Raw genomic sequence first — 7019 nt, 5'->3', positions numbered from 1 at the left:
CCGCCTCCACGGGTCCCCAGAAACGGTGTCTACCCGGAGAGCCCGCGGCGCGCGGGGCGCGAGGTCGGGACCCGAGGGGGAGCGGACACGCTGAGAAGGAAAGGCGGGTGCGGCACAGCCGCCCCTGGCCGCGGCCGCGGAGGGGCCCGGAGGGCTGCGAGCAGCTACCCGCCCCGCTAGCAGCGTGAGGGTCGGAGAAGCCGGGCGCCCTCGGGGTGGGGGCGGGGGCCGCGCACTCACGCTCCGCTGTCGCAGTCGTCAGCCTCCTGCTCGCTCGCGACTGACAGAGAACCGGAAGTGACGGCAGCTTAGAAACGCCGGCCCCGCCCCACTGGAACCATGAACACGTGATGGGGCGTGGTCTCCAGACCAGACCCTTTCCAAGGCCTTAAAGGGACCGCGTTTCCACCTGAATGGATGCTGTTAATTAGACCTGACCTGAGAGGGAGTGAGGGCCCTAATGAAAGACGAATGACGAGCACAGGGCTTTGCGCCTGTTCAGTACATGCTTGTCTATCGGCATGCAGAGGTAAATTGAAAAAGATCAACCTGCCGGCCCATTTTCCCGGAAATGTACTTCTTGCTCTCTAGCCCTTAGTATCTCACTCTGTAATCCTAGCACCTTTTTAAGAGGCTGGAACCGGAGGATCACAAGTTCAAGTTCAGCCTGGGCAAATTTTCCACTTAGTGAGACCCTGTCTCAAAAGTAAAATAAATAAAATAGAATAGGGCCAGGGGTATACTTCAGGGCAAAAATCATGGGTTCAATTTCTCAGTACCACAAAAAAAGCAGGAAGGAGCCAGGCCCGGTAGCACAGGCCTATGAGCTCAGCACTCTGGAGGCTGAAGCGGGAGGATCACAGGTTCCATCCCACCCAGGGCAATTCAGTGAGTCCCTGTCTCAAGATGAAAAATGGTCTGCGGGTGTAGCTCAGTGCAAAGGCCCTGAGTTCAACCCCCCAGTACCACAAAAGAATGAAAGAAAAGTGAGAGAAGGAGGGAGAAAGATAAAATAGTGAAATTAAGTTATAAACAGGTGGAATGCACTCAATAACCCCTGCTTCAGGTGTGTAGCTTGATAGCCCAGGCCTGCGATGGCGAACATTTTAGACCTTTCAGTGATTACGAACAGCTGGCTACAGCATATGTGCCCTAGGTTTGCTACCACTGGCAGAGTTTACACGCACAAAAGCAGTTAGGAAAGCGCTCACATGGACACTATGGGCACATGGACACATGGACAAAGTTTCCTGGGGATACGAGGACCTGGGGTCATGGTGGGGTGCCCATGCTCAGGATATCTGATTGGACAGGGCTGACATACTGGACTGCTAGAGGATTACCAGGCTGTCTGGGCCCTGGTAGGCATGGGTGTGGTTCTGTTACCAGAACACTAAGGTCCTGTCCCACGGTGACAGAGTATGACACCACAGACAAGGAAGTAAGGCTTCTGCTACCCAGGAGGGGGTACTGAGTGGGATATCCATGAAGGCTCTTTGTCTAGGGTTTTCAAGGTTTTTAGAAGGGAGCTCAAACCATTGTGTAAGCCAGATAGTCTCCACCCTACAGAGACTGCATACTCTTTAGGGTCTCATCTGTGTATGCAGTGTTCACGCAGGGCACAGGTGACTGAACCAGTGGCCTGCCTGATCATGCTCTGGGGAAGTCCCAGATGACTGAAGGCCCCCAAAGCCTCAAGTGCTCATAGAGGGGCCTGTCGGAAGCGGCTGGATCTAGAGTGTATGAATATGGATGAAAGATATGATATTTGGATTAGTCCCCTAGTTGGGTTAGTGGAGTTCAGGGTGGCTGAACGGATTTGTGAAATTTTTACTCTAATAAAATAAAAGAAACCATGAAAATAAACACAGACACTGCTCCCTGTCTTGGGACCCTACACACTTCCAACTTACCTAAAAAAAAATCATGCATAGCACTCAAACCAAGTGCACTTAAATTAATATGACATCTCCATCCCCGTTCCCCGTGACTCGCCATCTCCCCAGTGCCAGAGATAGAAACCAGGCCTTCCCTTGCAACAAAAATTTTCATTCAGGGTTTGTGTCTGAGAGAACTGGGCTGTATGCACACTGTAGATTTGAGTTTCAGTTCTCAGGGCCTCCGGAGGTGAAGAGCTGTCGAGGTACTGTATGCATTTTTAGAAAGAGAGAGACCTGATGTTTTGCATGCAAATTTAGTTAATTTTCTTGGGTGTGAGCCTCCATGAAAACTACCAGCAAATCTTGATTCTAAGTGATGTCCATTAAATAAAAGTACATGTAACTCAAAATGAGAAAAAATTTCTTAAAGTTATGTGAAAGAGAAAATTTTTCAAAATATTGAACAAAATAGGACAGTCATTATTTTCAAATAAAAATGGGGTAGCATGATTCACATACATTTGTATGGGGTGTATGGGGTGTATGGGGTGGGACATAGCTCCTTTTACAGGAAAATTGCTAGAAGGCATCTCTGGATGTGAAAAGATCACCACTCCTTTCTCCAGATCTTGATCTTGAAGAAGCAGAATGTGCCATGGAGCATGCTGCAAATATGACTAGTACTCGAGAGGCTGAGACAGAAGGATTACTGTGAGTTCAAGGCCAACCTGGGAGACATAGGATGATCCTGTCTCAAAAAATAAAAGCAAAAAAAACTAAATAAATGTACAAAATTTTCAAGTCCATAGGTCTTCAGAAAGGTAGTTCTGGGAGCAGGAGTAAAAAGAGAATGGGTAAGGAAACTAACTTGATAACAGAGAAGGGACCAGAGGAGGAGGAGACAGTCAGGGAGAAAGCCCTGAGGGTGTGGCCAGAGAAAGTTACATGGTTCCCTGACTGTGCCGCCCCTCCAGTGCACACTTTTCCTAGAAGTTATCCATGTAGCAGATTATTATTCTGAACTGTTACCCAGTGTGGCTCTTGTTCCTAGCACTTCCTGTTTCCGGCCCTTACCCTCATCCTTCCTCCCATTTTGTCAGCTACATGCACTCTGCAAATAAGAAGATAGCAAGGAAAAGGTCGGGGTCAGATGTGTGGCTTTGGACTTTTAGACTATTTGGTTTCCAGGCATAAACTGATTTAAGATGATCAGTGGTTAGTCTAAACCAGTTCTTTCTGCCATCACCCTACCCGTTGTAGATATTCTTGAGACTATGAAAAGGAAGAGCCTAAACTTTTTTTTTTTTGGTAGTGCGGGGAGTTGAACCCAGGAGACCTTGCACATGCTGGGCAAGTGCTCCCCCACTGAACCGCCCTATGGAATGGAAGAGAAAGAAAAGTCCTCAGAGTATGACTAGTTGTTTTTAATTACCCAGTCTAGATGGAATTAAGAGACATGCAGGAGGTCAGTAAAGCACACCTCCAGGTGCGTCTCTAAGGGTGTTTCCAGAAGTGATTGGCATGCGGGATGGCAAACTGAAAGTGGGCAACACCTGCCAATAGGGTGGAGTCCCTGAGGGAACAGAAGGAAAAAGCCCACCAGTTCACACTCTTTCCCTCCCTCCCTGCTCCCCAACTGCCCTAATGTGAGCAACTCTCCTCTGCCACATCCTTTCTGCCATGATGCTCCACCTCACCACAGGGAGAGGGACTCCACTGGTAATGGACTGGATCCTCTGAAACTGTAAGCCAAATAAACGCCTCCTCTTTTAAATTCATATTCTCAGATATTTCATGGCTAATATTTTTGATATTAGCAACAACATTCAAACACACCTAGTCTTTGAGAAGGAGCTCTGCTCCCTCTGCCAGAGCATCCCTGGGAAGAAAGAAACCCTCAGTTCTCAGAGGACAAGGGGGTGTAGAGGAGAGAAACTCCTCAGCCCATTAGTTCTTACTTGGGCTGTTTGGCTGAATCTACAAACCCAATTAACACAAGACCTGATTAAAAAGAGAGAAGCATTACAGTTTTATTAAATTCACATATACATGAGGATCTACACAGGAGAGTGAAGAGGAAATGACCAAAGCATGATACTTTCCTACATTTTAGACAAAGAGCAATAAATTTGTGAAGGAATAACAGGACAAATGGATTTTTGGGATAAGGTAGTTGTCTTGGTTACTTTCTTATTGCTGAGACAAAATTTGGTTTTTGGGATAAGGTAGTTGTCTTGGTTACTTTCTTATTGCTGAGACCCAACAGCCAAAGTTAGAGGAAAGTTTGTTCTTTTTTTGTTTTTACTTTTTTTTTTTTTTTGAGACAAGTTCTCAGTGTGCAGCCCAGGCTGCCCTCCAACTCCCTGCAATCATCCTGCCTCAGCCTCGCAAGTGCTGGGATTATAGGCATGTGCCAGTAGGAAATAATAGGGATGTTATTGGGAGATATGGGATAGGGAAATATAAAAGCTAGCAGAAGATTACAGTAGCTTCAAAGAGTTTGTTTATTCAGGTTCATTGCATTCCCTATTACAAGTCTCTGATGATCAAGGGTACCTACAGGCCTTGGTACGTGAAATCATCTTTATGGCTTGCTACATGCAGGGAAAGCCAGGCCAAATGGCCCTTCTGAATTTATAGTTCCTCAAGTGATTTCAGCTTAAAATCTTCAGTATACCAATTAGGTTAGTCATCTTTGGAGATGGTACATCCTTAACTTCTTCAGGGATCTAAGAGCAAAGCAAACTAGTGCTTTGCTTTCTGGGTGTCAGCTTTCAAAGGTCCTCTGCAACCTGCATGCTGTGGTAGTGATGTCTGTGCTATGCACCACACAAACCTAAAGCATGGACCAAGGCAGCCTCACTGAGTCCCAGAACAACAGGGTGCTGCAGACCTCAGGAGAATGTCTCTCTTTGCCTGAGAGTGGAACAAAGGTATCACTGACAGCCAGTGATCTGGGGAAGCCTTGCCATCAGGACAAGATCTTACCAGCCCTGACTTGGAAAGAGTGGACAGAATAAGGGTGTCTCAATGAATAGTGTGAAAAGGTAAAAAGGACAGGAGCCAAGACTAATGAATTCTTAAGCGGAGGGGCAAAAGACTAGATCCCACCATCCTTCTTAGTTCTCTTGCAAACATGAATCCCATCCCAACACTATCCATGATTTAGAAGGGGAGAAGGAAGAAAGGGGAGAGAACATGGGTTTGATCTGAAATTGGCCAAAATTAAGCTTCTGCCACTAGATGGAATGGAGATCAGTAAGCACAAGTGTAGAGAAATCAAGCCTCATTTCCTGGGAGCCTGGATTTGTAGCACAGTCATACCAGTAACAGAAGAGGAAACAAAAAACAAAGGGAGAAGGGTCTGGCTTAGCTTCCAGCCTAGAACAGGAAAGCAGATCACAGCATGGGATGACTAAGAGAACACAACTAGGTCCAGAAACTTCTGGGAGAACTTAATAAGAATGTAGGAGGTCCCGCAACACTTGGAATGGTGGCACCGATTGTAACATTTGGATATAGAAAGCTTTGAATATGTACAGGTCTTGGGGACACCTAAGATGGGACCATCAGGACGATTCATGCAAAACTGAAAACGAATGAAAGGCAACCTCAATTGCGATGATTTTGAAGACCTGGGGACTGCATGGGCTCAGTGTGTGGAGGAGAGGGAGTGTGTTGGACTATTTGGGTCTCTACTAAAATTCATATAATGAAATCCTACCCTCCAATGAAGTGGTATTAGGAGGTGGACCTTTGGGAGGTGGTTAGGTTAGGAGGATGGCATCTTCACAAATGGATTAAGAAGAGACTCTAGCTGGATATGGTCTGTAATCCCAGCACTCTATGGCTGTGGCATAGGGATGATAAGGTGACAGAGACCACTATGAAGCAGCCCTGAGCAGGATTTAATATTAACCAACTGGTTTTTTATGTTTACTTGCAAGTTGTCTGAAGCTTAGGCACTCTGTCTGAAGAAGGGCAGTGGACTCATAGTAAGCAAACCTCTGTGAGTCACACTGCTCAGTATTGAGGCCTGTATTGGCCTTGAAGCTGTGATGCCTCAGTGCCTTGAAGGACAAGATAAGGCCACAGCTGAGGATGTCTGGCTCCAACCCTAATTAACTAAAAGGAGACTGTAGCTGCAGGCATCTCACTTCTGTGGTGGAGATAACATAGTTCTCCTCTTTCTGGAGATAACCTAGTTCTCCTAAATTAACATAAAGTATTACTTGGAGAAGTCCTTAAAGGGATTCCCAAGTCCTTCCCAGATCTCTGCATTTTCTTCAGTATCCTCCTCCTTTGTTTGTAAGCCAAATAAATAAGGGCTGCCCAGAGAGGTCTTTGTCTAAACTCAGGGAATATCAAAGCTGTAAGAGAGGTAGTCCCTCCTGGAGCCCTGAAATCATTTCAATTGTGTCTTTTTTTAAGCTTTCATTGTCCACTCGCTTGGGAGATTGTGGGCCTGATCAGCCCGCAATAACTCAGGGTTATTTAACCGGATAATAAGGTTGAGCTCAGTGTAGGCAATTTAGTGACTAAGAGAGACACTTTCTAAAAAAATTTAAAACAAATAGGTATATAGCTCAGTACAAAGACCCTGTGTTTAGTTCCCAGTACCTCAGAAAAAGAAAGTGGAAAGAGCTTTTTTCCTCTCTGCTCTTCATCGTAGAAGAATACAAGAAATGTCCATCTGCAATCCAGGAAGTTGCTCCTACCAACCTTACCAGATCTACAGATACCCTAATCTTGGACTTCCAGCCTCCAGATGTGTGAGACAGAAATAAAGGCTTTATTTAAGCCTTTCCATCTGTGGTATTTCTGTTAGAGCCACCAGAGCTATGACAGGGACCCACCCGGTGAGGCAGGAAGCTCCTACCTCTGCAGAGTGTAGTGCAGTGAAGGGATGGGGAAGTGAGACTAAGTTAACGTGGCAGAGGGGAAGCCTTGCTTGATAGGCTTTGAAGAAGATGGAAAAAGTAATTTCCTTTCTCACTGTCTTGCCCTACTAAGAGCCTTTAGAGTTATATCCAGAGCTGGGGAAGGAAGGAAAGAGAAAGAACTATATGTTCATTTGATGTATATAGGTCTCGTTCTATGGGACATAACAACAGATGGGAGAATAGCAATCAAAAACCA

General features: G+C 46.0%; 1 protein-coding gene across 2 annotated transcripts in view; it reads right to left on the bottom strand.

The window, feature by feature from the left end:
• Sub1 (SUB1 homolog (S. cerevisiae)) overlaps window positions 1-327 on the bottom strand; it is a 13948-nt gene extending 13621 nt beyond the window's left edge. Inside the window, exon 1 of one of the 2 annotated variants that reach the window (XM_005386159.2) lies at window positions 241-327. The gene's annotated coding sequence lies outside the window, so the exon portion shown is untranslated. Of the gene's footprint in view, window positions 1-33; window positions 53-240 lie in introns of those variants that run through there. The other variant, XM_005386160.2, reaches the window with a different exon arrangement.
• Window positions 328-7019: the final 6692 nt, after the last annotated feature.

This window comes from Chinchilla lanigera, unplaced genomic scaffold (genome assembly GCF_000276665.1).
Source record: "Chinchilla lanigera isolate Chin_1 unplaced genomic scaffold, ChiLan1.0 scaffold00025, whole genome shotgun sequence".
NCBI classification, from domain to species: domain Eukaryota; kingdom Metazoa; phylum Chordata; class Mammalia; order Rodentia; family Chinchillidae; genus Chinchilla; species Chinchilla lanigera.
Note: the sequence above shows the minus strand (reverse complement) of the source record. Positions and strands in the feature narration are given on the sequence as shown.